The 26,642-nt window shown below is 42.5% G+C and overlaps 1 pseudogene; it reads right to left on the bottom strand.

Annotated features, from left to right (window-relative positions):
* The window catches only part of LOC137056510 (transmembrane protease serine 9-like), a 49,375-nt pseudogene that overhangs the window by 22,132 nt on the left and 601 nt on the right, over window positions 1-26,642 (bottom strand).

The following is a 26,642-nucleotide window of genomic DNA, read 5'->3' as shown; positions in this document are numbered from 1 at the left end:
CGAGTCTGCGCAGTAGCGATTTCGGGGCCGGAGTTGCGCAGTAGAGCGCAGGAAGTAGAGTAGGAAGTACAGCTGCGATATCAAAATCCTGCCCACACTCTCGCAGATGCAGAACAATTAATTATGTTGGTGTGAAATAAACAGTTATGGAAATGTAGAAATTAAAGCTAAAGCTCTAATCTGCTCCCAAAAATTTTGAAAAAAGTCCGTATTATTTAGTTTGACTCGCGTCCATTAGAAAACACAGAGGGGCGGCTATACTGGGACCGGTCACCGGGGGGGGGGGGGGGGGGAGCTTCAGTAAATGAGAGGGAGATTGCAGGCTTGGTCGGATCTGGTGCTAAACCTTGCGGGGGCGGGTCTCCAAAAATGGACCCGTGCAGGACTCTAACCCTGCTTCCCAATTTGCATACTATCCATCCTAAATAGTATTCGAAAATAGAATTAGTATGTCCCAAATCCCAAAGTATGTTGAAAAGAGTATTCCAAAGGTACCCGGATGGTTTACTATTTCCGGTCCGAATTCGAAGGATGAATCGATCAAGGGGGTAATCTAGCGCTCGGAAAGCGTTCCACCCATTGCTAACCAAGCCATCACCTGCTGTTAGCATCCCATTGACTCCCATTCATTTTTGAGTCACTTTGACAGTGAATAACTTTACATCAGAGGCGTTTAAAGACTCCATTTGTCCATTGTTTATTTCTAAAGAAACACGACAATGCATAAAAGGCTCCATTACCTTGTATCTTACACTATCGCCCCGCAGAAGCTGTTTTTGTAAAAATAGGCTAACGATTGCGTCATAACCAACGCGACTCTGTCGCACAGTTGAGAAATTACCGTATAGACCCGAGGAGACGCTCGCAGGCAATCTTTTACTGTCTATGAGGCAGTCTGGGGGACGTGGAGACATAAAGAAAAGGGGGAATATTGGGGAAAAGCGGATAGTGAGCCAAAAGCAACGGGAGAAAATATTTAAATAACGTGATTCAGATTTCACTTTCCACAACTACTAGAAGACTTACAGCTGTCAGACAGGGGGCTCACGTCACATCTACGTCGTCAAGCTCAGTCTGAGCCTGCGCAGTTCGCTCAGCCATCAGGAAGTGAGTGTCTCCTGATTGGCCTCATTTTCGGCCGTTGAAGTCAATGGGATAGCTCTGTCCATTTCTTTTACTGTCTATGGAATCGATGGGCACTCAAACGGCTGATATTGCCCACAACCCACTGCGAGGTCGTATGGGGACTCAATTAGAACTACAAACACGGATAAAACGCGTTTAAAACTACAAACATGACAGATGTGCGAGTCCGGCGGTTAAGTAGAGAAGTTTAGATAAAGGGGTTTGAGTGACCAACTATCAATATTAACCTGACAAAAATATATTTATTCAGTGTTGTCCATATTATATTTCACCTGCAGCAGCATTGTGAACTTTTGTAATGACACATTTGGCCATTAACTTTTAAATGCGTCATTATATTTAAACTGCAAACGCATGAGGAGAGTCTCTGTATTAAAGACACACACATGGCAGATCAACGAGCGCTACATTTCTCTCCGATACGGTAGGAGGTTAAACTGAATGTGGAGGATTTGAACTGTGACGAATCTGACGATGATTGACAGGGCAGATAAACGGTGACGGGATGCTCGTAACTAAGCGACAGAGTCCGTTAAAGATGGCGAAGTAGTATGTCCCTTGCATACTTTTCTGCTACAGACTCAAAAGTATATACCTTTTCTTCACAAAAAGAGTACATACTTTTAGGACGTAGTATAAGTAGGCGAATTGGGACGCAGCAATAACTCTTCCCACTGTCACACCATAATCTGTTCTGTTGTGTTTGCATTTATCACATGTTCCTTTGTCTCAGTTTCGAGCCACTTGTTTGTCAGCATGGTTAACCTGGTTAATCTAGTTCTGTTCAGCTGTGTTTAGTTTATCATCATCTGTATAACATGTGCCTTTCACTTAGTCAGTCACCTGTGGTGCATTTATGTTCCTTTCACTTTTTGTTCATTCACTCCTTATCTGGTCACAGTTATGTAAAGAGTGTGTTCTGGTATGCTTTGTGTTTGTACCTGCAAAGCTTTTGAACCTTTTGTGAGTAAACTTTGTTTGAGCAACATGTTTGCCTGTCCCCGTCTTCCTGCCTGAGCTACATGTGGCACCTAGTAGAACTTGCACTAAAGCTTCCATTGATTAAACTGCAAGGTAGGAAATTTGTTGTATTTTTATAGGAATTTTTGCAGAAGCTACAACAATCAGTCTGTTAATCTCCCGTTCCATCCTTCCCTCACTCGTGAACAAGACCCCAAAATACTTGATCTTCTCCACTTGAGGCAGGAACCAAGGGCAAGCCACCCTTTTCCGACAGAACCATGGCCTCAGACTTGGAGATGCTTATTTATTATTATAGCATATTAAACTGCTGCCATAGTGCCGTATATATCTCCTTTTGCCAGTGAACATAAATATTTAATTTAATATCAATACTTCAATATTATACCTTTACAAAGGACAGAGAGAAGTGGAGAGAGCTGGTCAAAGAATGTCTGGTGCCTCAACGATTTCATATGGGGGCTTATGGGACATGATGATGATGACTTCAATATTAAATATAGTTCACAAAAGCTTAAAGGGCCTTTGCGTCTGTAGCATTCTATATTTGATGAGACTAGAAAAAAAAGAAAAGATTGTAATCTTTAATTATAAATGTCTTTATTAACATTGCCCATGCCATGAGAACAGCACATTTAAATGTTTGTATTCCCTTTGTTTCTAGGTGTGTGTGTGTGTGTGTGTGTGTGTGTGTGTGTGTGTGTGTGTGTGTGTGTGTGTGTGTGCTTGTTTTTGTGACATATCAGGACAAAAATGTGTATAATAACATGTGTATGACACAGGTATTACAGAAAATGGTGACATATCAGGACATTACCCCATGTCCCCACTTTTCAAAAGGCTTATAAATCATACAGGAGGAGTTTTTTTGAAAAAGTAAAAATGCAGAATGTTTCCTGTGATGGGTAGGTTTAGGGGCAGGGGCAGTGTAAGGGGATAGACAATACGGTTTGTACAGTATAAAACCCATTACGCCTATGGAATGTCCCCACAATTCACAAAAACAAACATGTGTGTGTGTGTGTGTGTGTGTGTGTGTGTGTGTTTGTTTGTCAGAATGTTTATTCAGTATTTAGAAATTGGATGCAGGCTAAATGTTATTCACAGATCATAGCAAGAGTTAATTTCTTTTTAGTGGCTTCATTGGTTTGCTGTTACACGTTACAAATATGTAAATATTATACAAATATCCAGCTAATGGAAAAAACGCTTATGGCCTGAGGAAATATAGAGTCAGTTATCTGGAGAGAAGAAAGGGGGAAAGGGAAAAAGTGCTGTCTAATGAACATGCATACATAAAAAGATGCAAAAATCTTATTATAAATTCTTATTATAAATCAATACATCAGGAGTACACAATAAGGAGATTTTCTGTAATTCTATCCTAATAAAAGTTTTTTTTTCCACAAATAAATAAAGCTTTTTAAAACTTCTGTACAATACAGTGTTAAACACTGACCAAAAGGCAATTAATATTCAGTAATATTATCGATTTAATGTACTAACACTATCGGATAAGAAAAGAAACTGAGCTGAATAATGACACCAGCTGAAACTGAATCGCTTTGAAACAATCTATAAAGGGCTAAACACTTTACAATAAGTTAACTACATTATGAACTAACAATGAATACTGCTTATAAAGGATTTATTAATACATCAGAAGTTGTATTGTTAATATTATTGGACTTGAACTAAAAATGTTGCATTACCATTAACAAAGATTAATAAATATGTAACACATGTATTGTGGATTTAACTAACGATGTTAACGATGGAACCTTTTCCCAAAATGTTACCAATAAATGTGATGCGATTTGACCAAGAGAGCACTTAGTGACCTGGTAAGTTTGTCATTTCGGTTTTTATTTTTAGCTTAATGAGAACTTTTTTATTAAACAACAGTGTTTTTATGTCATTCTTGAAATGCAATCATAAAATGAATTGTGGTGATGAGTTTAATGTATTTGACAGTCCTTGTTATCTAAAAGTCTGAAATCAATCTTGTCAATAATTAGAAAATAGAAATCCCACGGGACATCTTACTCCAGTTCAGACCCGACTCTAATAATCCATAATAGAAGAAAAGGTTCTGTACATAAAGCCATAAAGATACTGTCAGGTGGTTCATGAACATTTATAGGGGTTCCCATCATGGGATGATTTTATGGATTTAGTTTTAATTAAATAATTTAGTTTTAATTAATTTAGTTTTAATTATTTTTTAAATATGAATTAAACAGCTCATAAACATACAAACCTGTTAACCAGTTAAACATGAAAGTATACAATCCTTTAAATCATTTCTACATAATAAGGAAACTTTTTGTAAAAAAAAAGGTCCTTTAAAGAACGTCATAACAAAGAAACTTATACAGGTTTGGAACAACTTGAGGGTGAGTAAATGATGACAGAATTTTTATTTTTTGGGTGAACTGTCCCTTTAAGAAGTAATTCTAAGCCAGTAATCAATTTTGTGACAATTCTGAAATTCAAAAATGTTTTTATTTTATTTTATTTTTTATTAATGTACTTTAAAATGTCACATTTTATACGACCGTATTATATGATTAATATAGCTAAATTATAAAATAAGAACATTATTAGGCTATAATCTATTAATTAACCCATCTAATATCTAACAAATATAATTCTGTCTGCGAAGCTCTGATAATGTATGGGCTATATTAATATATTATCCATTAAATAATAGGCCTACCTTTAGAAGCATGGATATGTCTGTCACTGAAATGTATCCGCTTCTGCAGTGAGTGCAGTTTGCCTTAGGTTCGTCACGAGTTACATGTAGGAGCCATACACTGGGTCTGATGCTGTTTGTGTATGCGCTAAGTGACATCATCGGTAACTGTTGGTGGCACTGAGGGTGTGGTGTCTGTATTAGTGTGTGTGCTCACCTGTGTGGAGGAATAGGGTTTTGGTTCATTAATTGCGGCAGGGTGAGCATGGGGAGAAACTTTCTGTTGAAAGTTTGAAATGTATGAAGAAATATATGAAGAAATATTTGAAATATATGAAGAACATCTATCAAGTAAGTGTCTGTCCCTTGCGAAAAAGTGCAATAAATACTTAACATCACGTGCAATTGGTCAGCGTGATGCGTTTTCAGTGTTAACCCACATGTCTTTGCCTGCCGCGGCGCTTGGATTCATTTTGGAGTTTATACACCGCAACAGGGGTGCCGCCAGAAATTCTGGGCCCTATGGAAAACAAAATTTCTGGGCCCCCTACAATTTTTACAGATAAAATTTAACCCAATAAACATGCCCTGTATACTTTAAAAAAGATATTTAGCACATTGCATAGTTAAAATGTCTAAAGATGAGTACAAAGCCTACAAAAACAAGAAACAAATATAGAAAGATGTACTTGTTTACATAAAAGGGAGAACATTAATTATCTCAATTGCAATTGCAAGCACAACAGAACATATTGTACACATATTGACATATATTTTACATGAACAAGCTTTAGCTGGGTCCACCTGCTCAATCAGGAAACATCAGCTAGAACTAACTCATAATTAAATCAGTCAAGGAATAAAACTAGCTAGGCCAAAAGGGCTCAAAATCAAGACACACCAGGAGTAATGCCAGGTGTGTCTTGGTATTACTCATTCAACCTATTGTAAGTCGATGTATCATCACAAGAGTCTTGAAAATATATTATGAAGGTTGAAAAGTTACCTAGTGCTGCTTTAAGAACATCAAGACAGCATCGATCGTAGCAGCAGCACTGTCACGTGACAGAACATGGCAAACTGATTTTGTAATTTTTGAAGCGTGTAGATTACTTTTTGTTTCGCGCTCAGGCTCACCTTGTTCATTTGAGACGGGGGACGGGGGAGAAGGGTGTGCAGCAGCCACTGAATCTGTGTCTACGAGACATGATAACCCGGAGACAGCACAGCAGAGATGTATTGTTGGATGTAAATTATAATTCAGTAATTATTTTAGCTAGATAAAAGCAGGTCATGTAGCAACAAAAATAAGTAGGCTAACTCTGAAAGTTTTGGAATAACGTTAGAGGAATAGGGCAAGCTGCCTTTCTTTTTGAAAAACTGTGTGACATACTGTAGACTTCGGCGTTCTCTGTCTTCTCTTTCCTTCTTTCCGTTTTTGATGCCCCGACTTTTGATGTGACATACCTGCGTGTGTCACTGTCTGCGCTTCATCATAGCAAGTGCAATAACCAAGAGCTCACGCTAGCGCGGTCCGCGCAGGTGGAATGAACCATTGTGAGGGAGGGGGGAGAAGGTTGTGACTGAGATTTTGAAATTAGTTTTTTAAATATAAAATCTATGGTCAAAACGGACAAAATACACATTTACTGCATGAGGGGCCCAAGCACATTTAATGTATGTATAAAAAAGAGAAAATAAATAAGAAAAGAAATAGGGGGTCTGCTCTTCTGGGCCCTAAATCAGTCTGGGCCCTTAGAATCGTCCTAACCTTCCACCCCTTTACGGCGCCCTTGCACCGCAATATTGGGTCAACAGAAATGTTTGTTGAAGCGTGGATTCAATCGTATTGTCGGGACGACATTGGATGTTTGTGATCGCTTTCAAAGTTATAAACGATTGACGCGAACGCGCATTGGACTTGCGTAAAGCCCATTCATTTACATTATTTGCTGCGACGATGCTCTTAATCTGGTTATTACAGTCGCCTTGATTGGAAGGTACATTGCGTTTATAAACATTTGCGGGTTGGTTGTCAATAAATGCTTGTATTCCCTGCTAGGTTTAGCAGTAGCCTACTTTCGCAGGAGATTCAATAAGAGAGTAATAAGAGCAATAAGATTCAATAAAGGTTCAATAAGAGAAATTAAGGACTTAATGCAAAGTGCTGGGAATCCTGAGAAAATTCAGTCATGTCTTGAGAATATATCGAACTTGAAGCAAGTCGTCTTCATGGTGCTGTAGTTCCTATGCTCCCACATGAAGAACAAGGAAAACAAAATGCTTTGTTTGAAAGTGTTAAGGGGGGGGGGGGGGGGTGAAACACTCAGTTTCAGTCAATCTCATGTCAATCTTGAGTACCTATAGAGTAGTATTGCATCCTTCATATCTCCGAAAAGTCTTTCGTTTTATTATATTTGTAAAAGAAATATGGGCTGTACCGAGTCTTTCCGGAAAAAACCGAGCGCCTGGAGGCGTATCGTGTGGGCGGAGCTAAAGAATGACATATGCGCAAAGCGGTGACATCCTCAAGCACGGAGAAACCATAGACTGTAAAAAAATAGAAACCCATCGCTATCTCAGCTAATAGATAAGATCCAGAATCTAATTCGGAGGCTGAAATAGAAACAGCAACAGCAGGACGTCCGTCTCTGTGGTATGTACTGTTTTTAGAGGCCTGTCAACATGACATGATTCGGTTTATGGACTATTGTATGCGACCAAACCTTAGTAGCAAGCAAAACGGTTTTGCACATCAGAGTAGTGTAACAAGTTACATAGAACAGCAATGAAGTCCGTTAGTGCATTTGAATGACGAAGCACGCGATCGTGTCGTTTACTGATGTTTACTCACGCGACGATAAGCAACAGCACAGACATTTGAAGCAGTTTTACTCACCGGCTGCTTCCAAAGCAGGACCGAACCTTTATCGCTGGGACGGCTCCATCAAAAACACACTTCTTGGAGTGTGGAGATCCACTTTGCGATGCGACTGAAGCATTTCTGCGTTCAAATCGGTTCAAATGCAGCGCTGCCTTCCCAGAATGCTGTGCTGAAGCGTTGAAGTCGCCTTAATGTCAAAGTGGAGGAATGAAGTGGAGCGCGGCGCGGACTATAACCGACATTAGTGTTCACGGACGACTGGATCTGCAGCTGAGAGCAGTTTACTGTTTACAGCGTGCATTTCCTCTCTCGCTCTAGTCACGCGCACGCACCCTACCGGGAGAAGAGCCCGTACGGCCCATACAAGGACCTTCCGATCTATTAACGTCAAGCCGACCCATACTAGAAAAAAACTCTCCGAAACTTGTGGGAAACCGGAAGGAGTATTTTTGACACAGAAATACTCCATCAAACGTCCAACATTAGTTTTTGAAACTTTGACTATGTTTAGGATGGGAATCCAAGTCTTTAACAGTGTAAAAAGCTCAGTATGCATGAAACAGCATTTCACCCCCCCTTTAAAGAACATAAAACTGCTTTTGTGAAGGAGACAAATTAATGGTTGCTGGAGGCATCAGCCAAAGGTGTTGTTGCTCCATGTTAAGGACCTATTGCTTATCATGACAATGAGGCAAATGCTGTAGAAGATGACAATAGGCCAAGTGATAGTGTTTCCATTGTGTTAAGATCAAAGAAATATAGTACTGTGGGGAGTAAATCTATGTCCACTAAATGGTCATCCAGATTAAGGGCTGAGGCTGAAATAGCTGTACTTTTGGCTCGTCAGAATGACTCCTTTTAAATGGTTCTTTACTCCTTTTGAATATCTTTTGAAAAACGAGTAGTTCGCCTAGTTCACTTTGTATGTTGACTGGTGTCTGTCTCCCATGGGATGATGATGATGGTGGTTAATTATTACCATGAATAATCTGTGGCCAGAATGTAGGAGCCATCTACTGGGTCTGATTTCTTTTATGATATTTCATCTTTTTCTATGCTGTTGTGTGTGCAAGCGCTAAGTGACGTCATCGGTTACTGTGGGTGGCACTGGGGGCGTGGTGTCTGCATTAGGATGTGTGCTCACCTGTTTGGAGGATTTGGGTTTTGGATCATGGGTGAGCATGGAAAGAAACTTTAATGTTGACCATTGTCACCTTTACTGTACTCATCAACATCTTGGATGAATGCACTGTCTCAGGTATCTTTGTGTAGTATATGAAGAACATCTATCAAGTAAGTGTCTATTCCTTGCGAAATAGCGCAAAAAAGACTTAACATCTTTTAACATCAATTAGGCCTAATACATTTTTAGCTAACTGTGTGATTTGTATGTCCCAAGTCACCTCTGAAAACAGATCAATACATTTTAATGTGACATGCATTTAAAGCTGCTTTGAAATCATATGTATTGTGAAAAGTGCTAAACAAATAAATGTGAATAGAATTGATTATTGCATATTTTAATAGTGCATATCCTTTAAAAAGTGCATTACAAATTGTATTTTTTACTGAATGAAAAGATACAGAATAAAGAGAAAGACAATAAAGATAATTTCATGCCACAATGGAGCGAAAGTCTATCAGCCCAGCCTGAACTCTAACAGTTTAACATTTCTTTTAAAGATCGACAAAAACACAATCAACTGATTGTCACGGTTCATGGATTCCCTGTCTCACTCTTGGGTGCGTGTTGAATGTAGGTGAGGGCGGAGCCTGGGATTGGCTCATCACGCACCTGTGGCTGATCACCTGCACCAGCTGCAACTCATCACCTTCACCCTATTTAGTCTCTCTGTTTCTCTCTTGTCTTTGTCAGAGCGTTGTTGGATGTTTCCCCTTGTGTCTCCGTGTTGGTTGTCGTTTCCCCCTTCCGTGAAACGCTGGATCCCTTCCCGGATTACCTGTACCGACCTCCCGAGTCACAGCTGCTCACAGCCTGCCCGTGTTGCCAACAGAGCCTCTCTCACTGCTCCGTCTTATCCGGACTTCTTCAGTGTTCTGAGTTTTGACTTCTGTGACACTTCTGTCAAAATAAACTGAGTTACTTGCAATTGAATCCTGCCTCTGTGAATCCGTTACAGAACGCTCTGACCAACCATGGATTCAGCGAGTATCAACGCCCTACTGACCAGCAGCAACGAGAGACTGGACCAGCAGGAGGCGAACTTAACTGCCACAGGACAGGCAGTACACACCTTGGTGGCACGGGTGGCCGAGCTGACCCAACAGATGCAACAACTCGTCGGTCCCACTGTGCCCGACCCACCGCCGATTCCCCACACACCATCTGCATCGCGGCAACCGGAACCACGTCTGCCTACCCCCGAGAGTTATGCCGGTGAGAGCAATTATTGCAGAGCCTTCCTTACCAAGTCTTCCTTGTTTTTCGCTCTTCAACCGCAGACTTTCAACACGGAAAGATCTAAGGTGGCATTCGTCCTCACCCTGCTCTCCGGACGAGCCGCACTTTGGGGAACGGCGGTGTGGGAGAACCAACATCCTTGCTGCTCCTCGTTCCAGACGCTGGCGGCAGAGATGAGAAGGGTGTTTGACCGAGCGGTGACCGGAAGAGAAGCGGCACGTCAACTCGCAGAGCTCCGCCAAGGTAACCGCTCGGTCTCGGATTATTCCATCGAGTTCCGCACCCTGGCCGCCGAGTGCAAGTGGAACGAGGAGGCACAGTGGGACATGTTCCTGCATGGGCTGGCTGACCGCATCCAGAAGGAGATATTCGCCATCGACCTTCCGGAGAAGATTGACGGTCTCATTGACCTTGCTTTGAGGGTGGACGCTCGTCTGAGTCGGCTGAGGTCCAGGATGGAGCCTCAGCATGGGAGTGTCGAATGCCCTCAGGCCAGCGCTACGGATGCGGTCAGCTACACCTTCGACCCGGAGCCCCTGCAGGTGGGTCGAGCTCGGCTCTCCCGGGAGGAGAAGGCGAGACGGAGATCCCGTGGTCTTTGCCTGTACTGCGGCGGGAACGGACACCTGCTAGACTCCTGCCCGGTAAAAGACCACGCCCGGCGGTAAAAGGAAGGCTACTGTCGGGCGGGATCTCCGTGGAAAAGACCTCATCCTCCACTCTCCTCCCGGTGAGATTGCTGTGGGCAGCTCAGGATTATTCCAGCCTCGCCCTCCTCGACTCGGGAGCGGAAGGTAACTTCATTGACTCTGCCCTTGCTCACAAACTTAACATACCCACCATTGCACTCAAGAACACCATTTCTGTCAACGCACTCAACGGACAAGTTCTCCCTGACATTTCATTCACCACTGAACCACTTACACTGATCACTTCCGGCAACCACACAGAACGCATTTCATTTTTCATCCTGGACTCCCCTTTGGCTCCCGTTGTCCTCGGTCACCCTTGGCTGGAGTTACACAATCCAAGGGTTGACTGGGGACAAAACTCTGTGTCTGCGTGGAGTGATAGATGTTATGAGTCTTGTTTGGTGTCTGCTTGTTCGTCTGTTTCTCGTTCTGTTTTTCAGAGTGAGACGGTGAATCTGTCTAACGTGCCTCCGGAGTACCTCGACCTGAAGGAAGTGTTCAGTAAGTCCCGAGCTGCTTCTCTCCCTCCGCATCGTCCCTATGACTGTGCTATAGATTTACTCCCAGGTAAGTCTCCGCCTAAGGGCAAACTATACTCTCTTTCTATTCCAGAGAGGGAGGCCATGGAGAAATATATTTCTGATTCTCTAGCCTCCAAATTCATCCGCCCTTCCTCTTCTCCAGCGGGGGCGGGGTTCTTCTTCGTGGGGAAGAAGGATGGTTCTCTGCGACCTTGCATTGATTACCGAGGGCTGAATAACATCACGGTAAAGAATACCTATCCTTTGCCGTTGATGTCTTCAGCTTTCGAGAGGTTACAGGGAGCATCCGTCTTCACGAAGTTGGACTTACGTAACGCTTATCATTTGGTTCGCATCAGGGAGGGGGATGAATGGAAAACCGCATTTAACACCCCCAGGGGGCATTTTGAATACTTGGTCATGCCTTTCGGCCTTTCCAACTCCCCAGCGGTTTTCCAGGCACTCGTCAATGATGTGTTGAGAGACATGGTCGACCAATTCATATATGTCTACCTGGATGACATTTTGATTTTTTCTTCGTCTCTCCAGGAACATGTTCGACACGTCAGACGAGTGCTTCAGAGGTTGCTAGAGAATGGGCTTTTTGTCAAGGCGGAGAAATGCGCTTTTCATGCACAGTCTGTTCCTTTTTTAGGGTACATCGTGTCATCGGAGGGAATGCGCATGGATCCCGACAAGGTTAAGGCTGTGATGGATTGGCCAAGTCCAGATTCCCGTAAGGCCCTACAGAGGTTTCTGGGGTTTGCCAATTTCTATCGGCGTTTTATTCGCAATTTCAGCCAACTAGCCGCACCTCTGACTGCCTTGACCTCTCCCCGAATGACGTTCAGGTGGTCCGATACAGCCGAGGCTGTATTCGCCAAACTGAAAAGCCGCTTTGTTTCGGCTCCCATCTTAGTCGCCCCTGATCCCACACGTCAGTTCGTGGTAGAGGTCGACGCGTCAGAGGTGGGGGTAGGAGCGGTTCTTTCACAGCGCTCTCCCTCAGATGACAAGATGCACCCGTGCGCGTTTTTCTCCCATCGTCTTTCTCCTGCCGAACGCAATTATGACATTGGTAACAGAGAGTTGTTGGCCGTCAAGTTAGCGTTGGAGGAGTGGCGTCATTGGCTTGAAGGGTCGGGGGTACCTTTTATTGTATGGACGGATCATAAGAACCTTGAATATATTAGATCTGCTAAAAGACTCAACTCCAGGCAGGCTCGGTGGGCACTTTTTTTCGGACGTTTTGACTTTGTTCTCTCGTACCGCCCCGGGTCTAAAAACATCAAACCCGACTCTTTATCTCGTATTTTTGATGCTTCCGAACGCCCGGTTACTCCCGAGTGTATTTTGCCAGAGAAGATAGTTATCTCTACACTCACATGGGAGATCGAATCGAAGGTCAAAGTGGCCTTAGAAGGGGTAACGCCCCCGCCCGGCGGCCCACCGAGTTGTTTGTTCGTTCCGGAGGGGTTAAGATCCGAGGTCCTCAAATGGGGTCACTGCTCCAACATTGCCTGTCATCCAGGGGTAAACCGCACTTGCAGTTTAATAAAGCAACGATTTTGGTGGCCACTTATGGCTCGCGATGTTCGCAGTTTTGTTTTGGCTTGCTCGGTCTGTGCGGTTGGTAAGACATCTAACCAACCTCCCCAGGGGTTACTTCAGCCGCTGTCTGTTCCTTCGAGACCCTGGTCCCACATCGCTCTAGATTTTGTTACCGCCCTCCCGCCCTCCCAGGGCAAGACGGTCGTTTTGACCGTCGTGGACCGATTCTCGAAGGCAGCACATTTCATTCCCTTGCCCAAATTACCCTCAGCCAAGGAGACAGCGGTATCTGTAGTAGATCACGTCTTTCGGTTACATGGCCTCCCGATGGACGTGGTCTCCGACAGAGGTTCCCAATTTGTGTCCAAATTTTGGCAGGAGTTTTGTAAATTACTAGGAGCCACGGTTAGTCTGTCTTCGGGTTATCACCCCCAAAGCAACGGTCAGACCGAGAGAGCCAATCAGGATCTGGAGAGAGTGTTGCGATGTTTGGTATCCAAGAATCCTTCATCCTGGAGCCAGCAACTCTCTATGGTTGAGTACGCTCATAACTCGTTACCAGTGTCATCTACGGGCCTTTCGCCATTTGAGTGTAGTGTAGGTTACCAGCCACCTATTTTTCCTAGTCTGGATTCCGAGGTCGCGGTCCCCTCTGTTCACGCCTTTATCCAGAGGTGTCATCGCACATGGACCAGAGCCCGTGAGACTCTGCTCCAGGTGGGAGCGCGCACCAAGGCTAAAGCCGATCGCCACCGGTCTAAGCCTCCCGTTTACGTCGTCGGTCAAAAAGTGTGGCTTTCTACCAAGAACATTCCTCTCCGCTCCGTATCTAATAAACTTGCTCCCAAATTTATCGGCCCGTTCACTGTCACCAAGATCATTAGTCCAGTGACAGTCCGCCTCAAACTCCCTCCGGCGTACAGGAGGATTCATCCCGCCTTCCATGTATCCAAAATCAAACCTGTTTTTCACTCCCACCTTAATCCGCCAGTCCCGGTTCCCCCACCGCCGCGACTCGTAGATGGGGAACCAACTTATTCGGTTAATCGCATTCTGGATTCTAGACGGAGGGGACGCGGTTTCCAGTACTTGGTGGACTGGGAAGGTTACGGTCCGGAGGAGAGAAGTTGGGTTCCTGCTAGGGACATTCTGGATCACTCCCTTATTGATGATTACAATCAACAGGTAAGGTCGGCTGGGAGCGTCAGGGGACGCTCCTAGGGGGAGGGGTACTGTCACGGTTCATGGATTCCCTGTCTCACTCTTGGGTGCGTGTTGAATGTAGGTGAGGGCGGAGCCTGGGATTGGCTCATCACGCACCTGTGGCTGATCACCTGCACCAGCTGCAACTCATCACCTTCACCCTATTTAGTCTCTCTGTTTCTCTCTTGTCTTTGTCAGAGCGTTGTTGGATGTTTCCCCTTGTGTCTCCGTGTTGGTTGTCGTTTCCCCCTTCCGTGAAACGCTGGATCCCTTCCCGGATTACCTGTACCGACCTCCCGAGTCACAGCTGCTCACAGCCTGCCCGTGTTGCCAACAGAGCCTCTCTCACTGCTCCGTCTTATCCGGACTTCTTCAGTGTTCTGAGTTTTGACTTCTGTGACACTTCTGTCAAAATAAACTGAGTTACTTGCAATTGAATCCTGCCTCTGTGAATCCGTTACACTGATATGACATTGATATGTGACGTCATGTGTGGAAAAACATCACCAGAATACAAAACTAATTGTGACAATATGTTGTTACATCAATACCCAGTGAAACAAATATATTTTAGTGATTCGTGAATCGTGCATCTGCATATAACATGTATATATATTTATAGAAGTAAAGATAACAGATGATCATAACCCACTATATAGAAGTTGATGGAATACAGGATATGGAAGAAATTCTTTGTTATTAGGGAATAATTAACATTGTGTAAGATTAATCAAGAAAACAAAACAAAGTTGTAAGATCAAAAAAGTGTAATTATAAAATCGACTGAGCACAAACCCACTTATGTTAGCATCGCTTTGTTGGCTATTTTTTACACACTACAGCTCTAATGTTTGGGGTCGATATTCTCTTCTGAAGTCTTTTCTGCTCTCAGAGGCTGTATTTATTTGATCAAAAATATAGTGAGACAGTAATATTGTGAAATATTATTACAATGTAAAATAAATGCTTTCTATGTATTTTTAAATTGTAATTTATTGTGGGGAAGGAAGATGGCGTCGTAGGGCGGACAGGTCTTTTGGCGAGCTCTTGTGACATTTGTCAAGTTATTCGGTCAATTCATATTTTCACTCAGTGAAATCATTTTACTCGGTCAGATGGTCATTGTACCCTGTCTTTAGATCAATATTTTTTCGAAAGGATCAGACAGAATGCCCAAAGCCAAAAAGATTGCATCAAAGTCCTACTATCGGCGGCGGCGAGCAGGTTGCTAACGACGTTATGCACCACGAGAGCCGCGAGGAGGAGAGTTCTAACTCCAATTTTGCTCAAGCCTTGGACAAATAAACTGATAACATTACTAAGGTAATAGATGGGAAAATAAATACTGTTCTATCCGTGATCAGACAGTCCAGTTCCAGGCCTTTGTGGAGCGAGTGAGCCTTCAAAAAAAGTGAGCGAAATGCCAGAGCACATTGACGATCTGGAGAAGCGCGGGCGCAGGTGTAATTTGCGTCTAGTTGCGGAGATCCGTTGCACTTCTTTGAAGGTGGCTGCCTGATTACTTGAAGATTGCAACGAAAACAGGACGGATCAATCTTGATCATGCTCATCACTCTTTGGGCCCATTACCATAATGTCAGTAAATATATTATGACAATTAATACAATAATGACAATAATATTTTGAGTTTCTATTTATTAAATAAATTTCCTTCATTGTATCAACTCAAATTTTTAATTTCAATAAACTCAAATGTTTATTGAAGGTAATATTACAGATGTTTCTATGATAATAAGAATAGCAATAACTCTTTTAGACATTTCTCTATTCATTGTTATTCTTCTGAGAAAACAGGTGACCATATGAAACAAATGTTTTTTTTTTTTTTAGATTAATCTTCCGACAATTTCAGCTACACAAAAATAATCTCTTAATAGCCCTATTACTAGAAAGGAGGTTATTAATGCTAGTAATGATCTAAAGAATGGTAAATCACCTGGACCAGAGGGGTTTTGTGGAGAGTTCTTGAAGGAGTTTCAAGAGTTGCTTGTTGACCCATTGCTGATGTTCAATTATTCATTTGTGGTTAGAGAATTACCACACCCTCAGAGATGCTAATATCTCTCTCATATTAAAGAAAGGCAAAAGTCCTGATTTATGTTCTTCTTATAGGCCAAATGCTTTACTGAATGTGGACTGTAAGCTACTTTCTAAAATTGTAGCAATACGCCTTGAAAACAATTGTCCCAACGATAGTTGGAATTGACCAAACAGGATTTATACAGGATAGGAATTCTGATAACATCAGATGCCTATTAAATGTTATTTACGCCTTTAAAGTAAAGTCCATAGATGGGCCAGTGCTGTCCTTAGACGCGGAGAAGGCGTTTGATCGTATTGAGTGGTCCTATCTTTTCTTTGTTTTAGAGAAGTTTGGTCAAGGTGAAAATGTTGTGCAATGGATCAAAGTGCTGAATACAGACCCATGCTCTGCTGTATTGACTAATAGCTTAAGATCTGATTATTTTCTATGCATAGAGGCAACAGGCAGGGTTGCCTTTTGTCACCGCTTTTATCTGCGATGGCTATAGAGCCTTAAGCTGAAGCTTTTTTGTTGTTGTGATTTTTGCATGTGTTTGTGTGATGGTTAGTGATGTCTTATGGTATTTCAATAAAAATTAAAAAAAATTAAAATAAAAATGTAATTTATTCCTGTGATGTAAAACTGGATTTTCAGCAGTCATTCTTTGAAATGGGGGGCAAGAATGCATCAGATAATAATAATAATAATAATAATAATAATAATAATAATAATAATAATAATAATAATGTACTGACCCCAAACTTTTGAGCGTATCTTGTACCTTTACATATAAAATAAGAAAGGTATTGCTAAAAGCAATAGAAAAAAAGGTAGCAAAGAGTTTTGTGGAAGAGTTACTGCAGAAGATGGGATTTTAGTTTCTTTACTTATTGTTGAGGAAGGCGGAAGAGAAGTGAGAGGAGAAGTGGGACTAGAAGTAGGTTGAGGAAGACCAGCACAGGTATAGCTGTTGTCCGGATCGTTTCCAGCAGAGGTAAACTGCACAAAACCTGGAGGATCGCTGCACATAAAGGAGGTGATCCATTCCTGATAGCGGGATACTCTGGTCTAAACACCGGGATATTCAGATCGAGCACAGCCTCTTCCAAAGCTAACGATCCCAGACTGGACCCATACAGAGCTCTGATTGCTCACCATCGGACCTCCTGAGTCCCCCTGAAAATACAAATCAATGCAATCAATGTAGAAAGAGACATACAGTACACTACTGTTCAAGAGTTTGGGGTCAGTATTATTTAAAGAAACACCTTCATTCAGCAAGGACGTATTAAATGAATGTATCAAAAGTGCACATTAAAGATTACAGGGAGTGCAGAATTATTAGGCAAGTTGTATTTTTGAGGATTAATTTAATTATTGAACAACAACCATGTTCTCAATGAACACAAAAAACTCATTAATATCAAAGCTGAATATTTTTGGAAGTTTTAGTTTTAGCTATTTTAGGGGGAAATCTGTGTGTGCAGGTGACTATTACTGTGCATAATTATTAGGCAACTTAACAAAAAACAAATTTATACCCATTTCAATTATTTCTTTTTACCAGTGAAACCAATATAACATCTCAACATTCACAAATATACATTTCTGACATTCAAAAACCAAACAAAAACAAATCAGTGACCAATATAGCCACCTTTCTTTGCAAGGACACTCAAAAGCCTGCCATCCATGGATTCTGTCAGTGTTTTGATCTGTTCACCATCAACATTGCGTGCAGCAGCAACCACAGCCTCCCAGACACTGTTCAGAGAGGTGTACTGTTTTCCCTCCTTGTAAATCGCACATTTGATGATGGACCACAGGTTCTCAATGGGGTTCAGATCAGGTGAACAAGGAGGCCCTATCATTAGATTTTCTTCTTTTATACCCTTTCTTGCCAGCCACGCTGTGGAGTACTTGGACGCGTGTGATGGAGCGTTGTCCTGCATGAAAATCATGTTTTTCTTGAAGGATGCAGACTTCTTCCTGTACCACTGCTTGAAGAAGGTGTCTTCCAGAAACTGGCAGTAGGACTGGGAGTTGAGCTTGACTCCATCCTCAACCCGAAAAGGCCCCACAAGCTCATCTTTGATGATACCAGCCCAAACCAGTACTCCACCTCCACCTTGCTGGCGTCTGAGTCGGACTGGAGCTCTCTGCCCTTTACCAATCCAGCCACGGGCCCATCCATCTGGCCCATCAAGACTCACTCTCATTTCATCAGTCCATAAAACCTTAGAAAAATCAGTCTTGAGATATTTCTTGGCCCAGTCTTGACGTTTCAGCTTGTGTGTCTTGTTCAGTGGTGGTCGACTTCCTCCATTTCTTACCTTGGCCATGTCTCTGAGTATTGCACACCTTGTGCTTTTGGGCACTCCAGTGATGTTGCAGCTCTGAAATATGGCCAAACTGGTGGCAAGTGGCATCTTGGCAGCTGCACGCTTGACTTTTCTCAGTTCACGGGCAGTTATTTTGCGCCTTGGTTTTTCCACACGCTTCTTACGACCCTGTTGACTATTTTGAATGAAACGCTTGATTGTTCGATGATCACGCTTCAGAAGCTTGGCTATTTTAAGACTGCTGCATCCCGCTGCAATATATCTCACTATTTTTGACTTTTCTGAGCCTGTCAAGTCCTTCTTTTGACCCATTTTGCCAAAGGAAAGGAAGTTGCCTAATAATTATGCACACCTGATATAGGGTGTTGATGTCATTAGACCACACCCCTTCTCATTACAGAGATGCACATCACCTAATATGCTTAATTGGTAGTAGGCTTTCCAACCTATACAGCTTGGAGTAAGACAACATGCATAACGAGGATGATGTGGTCAAAATACTCATTTGCCTAATAATTCTGCACTCCCTGTATACAGGTCCTTCTCAAAAAATTAGTATATTGTGATAAAGTTCATTATTTTCCATAATGTAATGATAAAAATTAAACTTTCATATATTTTAGATTCATTGCACTCCAACTGAAATATTTCAGGTCTTTTATTGTTTTAATACTGATGATTTTGGCATCTCAAAAAATTAGCATATCATGAAAAGGTTCTCTAAACGAGCTATTAACCTAATCATCTGAATCAACTAATTAACTCTAAACACCTGCAAAAGATTCCTGAGGCTTTTAAAAACTCCCAGCCTGGTTCATTACTCAAAACCGCAATCATGGGTAAGACTGCCGACCTGACTGCTGTCCAGACGGCCATCATTGACACCCTCAAGTGAGAGGGTAAGACACAGAAATAAATTTCTGCACGAATAGGCTGTTCCCAGAGTGCTGTATCAAGGCACCTCAGTGGGAAGTCTGTGGGAAGGAAAAAGTGTGGCAAAAAACGCTGCACAACGAGAAGACGTGACCGGACCCTGAGGAAGATTGTGGAGAAGGACCGATTCCAGACCTTGGGGGACCTGCGGAAGCAGTGGGCTGAGTCTGGAGTAGAAACATCCAGAGCCACCGTGCACAGGCGTGAGCAGGAAATGGGCTACAGGTGCCGCATTCCCCAGGTCAAGACACTTTTGGGCTACAGAAAAGCAGCACTGGACTGTTGCTCAGTGGTCCAAAGTACTTTTTTCGGATGAAAGCAAATTTTGCATGTCTTTCGGAAATCAAAGTGCCAGAGTCTGGAGGAAGACGGGAGAAGGAAATGCCAAAATACCTGAAGTCCAGTGTCAAGTACCCACAGTCAGTGATGGTCTGGGGTGCCATGTCAGCTGCTGGTGTTGGTCCACTGTGTTTTATCAAGGACAAGGTCAATGCAGCTAGCTATCAGGAGATTTTGGAGCACTTCATGCTTCCATCTGCTGAACAGCTTTATGGAGATGAAGATTTTGTTTTTCAGCACGACCTGGCACCTGCTCACAGTGCCAAAACCACTGGTAAATGGTTTACTGACCATGGTATGACTGTGCTCAATTGGCCTGCCAACTCTCCTGACCTGAACCCCATAGAGAATCTGTGGGATATTGTGAAGAGAAAGTTGAGAGACGCAAGACACAACACTCTGGATCAGAGTCCTGCAACGGGTCGGGTACCCGCATAAAAGTGGCTAAAACGGGTGGATTGTGACATTTATAAAATTCACGGGCGGGGATGTGCAATATTTGTGCAATATTTCTGTGGCAAAGTGAGAGAGAGAGAGAGAGAGAGAGAGAGAAAGAGAGAGAGAGAGAGAGAGAGCGAGACCAGGGCGTGATTGTAAATGAGCGTCACCTGCGAGCCACACGAGTCTCGAGTCCTCTGAGGGAGCTCGGAAACATATTCTTTTAAATGTTCGCCGGTTCCCGGCTCCTTCTTCCCCCATCGAACATATTGTAGGCTATTACAATTTCTATGTCCAAATTACCATTACACATACACGCAACAACGATATGCCATTTGACCCATAACGTCACCACCACTGCGACATTGAAACTTTTGTTGATGCAGATGGAGCGAGCGTTGCAGGAGTAGCAATGGATGAAGTAAAGTAGCTATATGGTTGGTGAGTGGAGTAGCTATATGAGTTGACAATGAGTCTTTAAAGGCACTTTTGCCTGTTTCATTAGCCCATTCATGACGCGGTTGATGTTGAGAGAGGTGCCGGATAAAAAATAAAGCATTTTAATTTGAATGTTTTAGCGTGTGTGAATTATCGCGGGCACGGGTCGGGTAACGGGCCAAATATTAACGGGTCTGGGCGGGTACGGATTTAATTTTGATATTTTCACGGGTCACGGGTCGGATCTGGTGCTAAACCTTGCGGGTACGGGCGGGGGCGGGTCTCCAAAAATGGACCCGTGCAGGACTCTGCTCTGGATGAGCTTAAGGCCGCTATCGACGCATCCTGGCCCTCCATATGATATGATATGATCGCCTCCATATGATATGATATATGCCTCCTGCATAACTGAACATAATTATTTGAAGGTTGACTTTTTTTGTATTAAAAACACTATTCTTTTATCGGTCAGATGAAATATGCTAATTTTTTGAGATAGGAATTTTGGGTTTTCATGAGCTGTGTACCAAAATCATCAGAATTAAAACAATAAAAGACCTCAAATATTTCAGTTGGTGTACAATAAATCTAAAATATATGAAAGTTTAATTTTTATCATTACATTATGGAAAATAATGAACTTTATCACAATATGCTAATTTTTTGAGAAGGACCTGTATTTCAAATAAATGCTGATCTTTTGAACTTTCTTTCCATAAAGGAATTCTGGACAACTTTTTTTTATCATGCTTCCACAAAAAATATGAAGCAACATTGACATTGATAATAAAGTAGTAAAGTTTTATCAGCAAATCAGCATTTTAGAATGATTTCTGTTTCATTAAAATAACGAGCTTCCGATGGTCAGCGGTGCGTTAGTCGACTTGTTCTAAAAGATCAAGTAAAAGAGTGTTTTCTTACACAAACATGCCACTTTGCTTCAGACGGCCTTTATTAATCCCTGGAGCCATATGGAGCAGTTATATGATGGATAGATGCACTTTTATGAACTACATAACAGAATCAGCCACTAAATATAAAATATCTTAAACTGTTTACAGAAGATGAATGGAGGTCTTACGGGTGTGGAACAACATTAGGGTGAGTCATTAATGACATCAATTTCATTTTTGGGTGAACTAACCCTTAAAAACATAATAATTAATAATTTCTGAACATTGGCTCCCAGCCTTTATTCACATTTTTCTTGTGGTTTCTCAATAGAATGAATTAAAGTACTAGCCTGACAAGCAAGACCACATCAAGATGTTTGGTCTGGAAACTCACCATTGACAGCTCAATCCGAGGGGCGGATAAACGGTTGGATAAACACGCGATAGGATAGCGCTACACCAACCAGGGCAATGTGAAGATGAGCTAGTTGAAGCTAGTGAACATGTGAAGATTAAACTTTCGCCGTATCCGGTCAGCAAAACTCCGAACACATCTTCCCTTTTTAAGAATGACTTCAGTGCCGTTCTTTTTTCTTTTCTCAGAGAAAAGCTTAACTCCAAATCTTCCAGAGTCATGGTCAAAGCTGATTCGAAAGACAGCTGTTTGCCAGCTTCTGTGTTTACTAGAAGCACGCAAGCGCAACTCTTCCGTCATTATGTTAAGCCCCACCCACATACTCTATGCATGGTATGATTGGCCTGACGAGAGTTTGGTTTTTACAGCTCAGAAGGGTATTGAGAGTTGCTAGACGATACTCGCGGCAGATTAGATTTGCTGCCACTAGGGTGCGTCTAGATTTCTAGGCTATAAAAGTACAGAATAGAATAACATAGTTTTAAGTGGAAAGTTTTATATTTTTTAGTTACTTCGGGCATACTACTCTGTTGGTGTACTGTTTTTCACATGCTACATAGTAGGGAAGTATATGATTTCAGACGCAAATACTATTTACTTTGAACAGGGTTTGTGTACCTGACATGAGTCCTTGCCTCCCTCCAGCAGACCAGCACAGATCATGTTGTCTGTTATCTCTCCAGCTCCATAGAGACAGCTGCACTGTCTGTTACCAATTACAGGAACCTCGACTTCCTGTAGAACATTAGGGGACGGGAGGGACACTGTAGGAAAGACATGAGTAGTTATTTTCCTGTTGAGTTTAATGTAACTAATGAATGAAATAGGAATGAATTCTCACCTCCTTCACCAATGTTTCCCCATCCGGTGACCCAGCTGTCTGTGCCGCTGTTAAACACACTGCGATGAGATGCCAGACACACCGGTCTGATGTAGTCAGTGAAGGTGACGGGAGAGCTCAGTTTGAGCAGAGCGATATCATTGTTTTTCGTAAGACTGTTGTAACTGGGATGTTTGATGACTGCCTTCACATCTCTGAACACTTCATTGGGGTTGAAGCCTTCCTGGGTCTGTTGCCCCAAAACCACGGTTAAAGAAAAGATGTAATATTGAAAACTGAAATATATAGAAATAGATAAAGTAGTCAAGAAGAGTTTTAAACCTGTAAAACCTGATATATTTAGTCAGAAAAATTGAATAATAAATGTTCCTGTTTATTGAGCCTTTATTGCATCAGAGCCTTATGGGAAATCCCTAAGCATGATAATAATCAATAGATAATAATTATAAAAATAAAAATAAGGAGCACCTAGAGAACATGTTATTGCTTCTCATCTGAAGGGACTGTTCAGCAGGTAGCCGAGACATGGCTAAGAGATGCAGAGACTTGTTCCCTGTTCTCAGGGACCAATGGTTACATGCGTAACTTGAGATGTTCTCTTTTCAGAGCCCTATGGGAAATTATAAAATACTCACACTGCCTTGCTGAGGGAAGTGCATGCCAAGAAATGGCTGTGAGAAGGCACTAATACTAGTAGTTTCAACTGAAGTACCAGAGCCACTCCCCCTTTGGGCCAGACACTAAGCTGTCAGTGACATTACTCCCTGTGGCCACTGCCTAAGCTGTAAGGCTCAATGAAAAAGTACCTTTGCAATGTAAAAAGAAGGACTTGTTCAAGGCTGCTCAAGGCTTGGAACCCAAATCTTCATTTTTTTTCTTTGGGAAGAGGTTCCTTTAAGAGGATACGGTCATGGTTCAAAAGAGCCTGGCCAGTCACCATTAGGGGACATACGTCAACTCCCAGTGTCACCAGGGAGGCTAACTGGCCAACAAGGTGATTCTTAAACAGAGTCTCACAACCAGGAGATGGGCATCCTGGGAGCATACCGACCTTTGCGACCAAGGGGTGTTACAATGCTCATCCTGAAGGGGTTTCCCCAGGATCTACAGAGTACCAAAGCACTGTAGAGGCTGGATACTATGCATAGGACCCTAGAAAGGAGAGTACCCTAGCTCTATTTTAAAAAATAAAGAAAGCCCTCAACCTTTAGACTAGCCCCAGGAAGCAGTACTCTGCAGAACGACCCTCTAAAACGAGTGGAGTACTGACTAGGTACTAGGTGATTTTATTCTGCAAAGCTATAGGGAACCATGTTATTAAAAACTAGCCCTCTAGTTCAACCTAAAGACTGCTGTTGAGGAGGCCCAGAAACGACCAACAACTAAATAGGAAATCTAGCTTCAAGCATCCACGTGGAACTCATAGGCTTGGAATATTATCACATAGCCCCCCGAGCCAATGTATCAACATCACAACCCATTAACCAATTGGAGTTATATATAACGAGCTTATCAAGGAGGCCTCAGACAGGTGTACAATTCAAGAACTGTCACTGCATGAACTTAGGGCTAATGCTTAAGGATCTGAATACTCAACCAAGCCCATCTCAGTGGGAGGGAGCGCATGATCAGCTCAACCTTAGCATAACGGCATCTGACACCTGAAGCACAGAGCTTTGGGAGCGAAGTGCTCAAGGGTGGGCACCTGAACAGAAAGGTTCAGTCTCATTGGAGGAGTCTCAGTGTCAGTCTCACAGCCACCATCTCTATTAAGCCCTGAAATCAGATGATATTTAATTTGATGATTAGAGCTCTGTAGTTCTAAAGCATATAATGTAATGCAATATAATGATTGAGACATGAACAAATATACCTTGCTTAAAAGCCTGATGGATCATATTTGATACTTACATTTGAACGAAAAAAAAGAAAGAAAAATAAATATAGATAGTCAGGTAAATCTAAGTAATTTTAATCACTTCATGACCACAGGTGTTTAAAAATCAAGCACCCAGGCATGCAGACACTTCACACAAACATTAGTGAAAGAATGGGTCGCTTTCAGGAGCTCAGTGAACTCAAGCGTGGTGCCGTGATAGGTTGCAAAAGTGCATTCCTGACATATCCCCTCTACTAAATATTCCACGCTCAACTGTTAGTGGGATTATAACAGTAGTGGAAGCCATTGGGAACAACAGCACCTCAGCCACGAAGTGGTAGGCCACGTAAAATCACAGAGCGGGGTCAGCGCATGCTGAGGGTCACAGTGCACAGAAGTCACCAACTTTCTGCAGAGTCAACAGCTACAGACCGCCAATCTTCTGTGGCCTTCAGATGAGCTCAAGAACAGTATGTAGAGAGGTTCATGGAATGGGTTTCCATGGCCGAGCAGCTCCAAGCCTTACATCACCAAGAGCAATGCAAAGTGTGGGATGCAGTGGAGTAAAGCAGCCGCCACTGGACTCTAGAGCAGTGAGACGTGTTCTCTGGAGTGACCAATCACGCTTCTCTGTCTTGCAAAAATCAATTGATGAGTCTGGGTTTGGCGGTTGCCAGGTGAATGGGACTTGCCTGACTGCATTGTGCCAAATGTTAAGTTTAGTGGAGGGGGGTTAATGTGTGGGTTTGTTTTTCAGGGGTTGGGCTTGGCCCCTTAGTTTCAGTGTAAAGAACTCTTGATGCTTCAGCATACCAAGACATTTTGGACAATTTCATGCTCCCAACTTTGTGGGAAACTTCAGTTTGGGGACGGCCCCTTCCTGCTCCACCATGACTGTGCTCCAGTGCACGAAGCGTCGGTCCATAAAGACATGGATGAGCGAGTTTGGTGTGGAGGAACTTGACTGGCCTGCACAGAGTCCTGAGCTCAACCGATAGAACAGCTTTGGGATGAATTAGAGCGGAGACTGAGAGCCAGGCCTTCTGGTCCAACATCAGTGCCTGACCTCACAAACACACTTCAAGAAGAATGGTCAAAAATTCTAATAAACACACTCCTAAACCTTGTGGAAAGCCTTCCCAGAAGAGGAAGCTGTTATAGCTGCAAATGATGGGCCGACTCCATATTAAACCCTACGGATTAAGAATCCAAAACTTTTAGAAATATAGTGTAGCTTCAGTCCAGATCTTCATCTTGAAATATTACTAATATTACCAAAGTTATTCTTACAGTTACTTTCTTAAAATCAGAAAAGCTTTCACAGCAAAAGTAGTAGATTGTGTACAAATGAACTTTCAGCAAAATTTTGATCATGTTGCCCTTAGAAATTTGAATATTAATATTTGAAACAGTAGGCTTTAATAAGGTTAAATCAATTCCGCAATAAAATGTGAACTCAAAACATCTATGAAAGTATTTATTTGAATGAGTTTACCTATCAACACAGTGGGCAGCGGTCAGCACCCACTCTTTGTTGATGAGAGAACCTCCACAGAAGTGTCTGTTGCTCAGAAGAATGCTAGCCTGCCACGGCCAGCGTCCAGCTGAAGCGTTCTGGCCTCCTACTATCCTGTTGCTGGCGGTAAATGTGGTTCTTCCACATACCTGAGCACAGGGAAGATCATCTGAAGCTGCAAACACACAAAAGACACAATGTTGTTTTACCCATGAGCTTCTCAAGCAGCACTGCTTTTAAGCCATGTTTTACCAAAGACAGATGGATCAATTATTTTAATGTTCTGTACCTTGAGGGTTAGTTCTGTCAGAAAATCCTGTAAAACAAATCAGAGGCAGATGTTACATACATACCTATACGCTGTTACACTATTTAAAGAAAAAAACAAATGCATGTTTTGAGACTCCAAGTATAAAATTAGACATCTGAAAATAAGGTAAATGGCACATTTCATTAAGACACATTT

The sequence above is a fragment of the Pseudorasbora parva genome, chromosome 21 (genome assembly GCF_024679245.1).
Source record: "Pseudorasbora parva isolate DD20220531a chromosome 21, ASM2467924v1, whole genome shotgun sequence".
In the NCBI taxonomy this organism is placed as follows: domain Eukaryota; kingdom Metazoa; phylum Chordata; class Actinopteri; order Cypriniformes; family Gobionidae; genus Pseudorasbora; species Pseudorasbora parva.
Note: the sequence above shows the minus strand (reverse complement) of the source record. Positions and strands in the feature narration are given on the sequence as shown.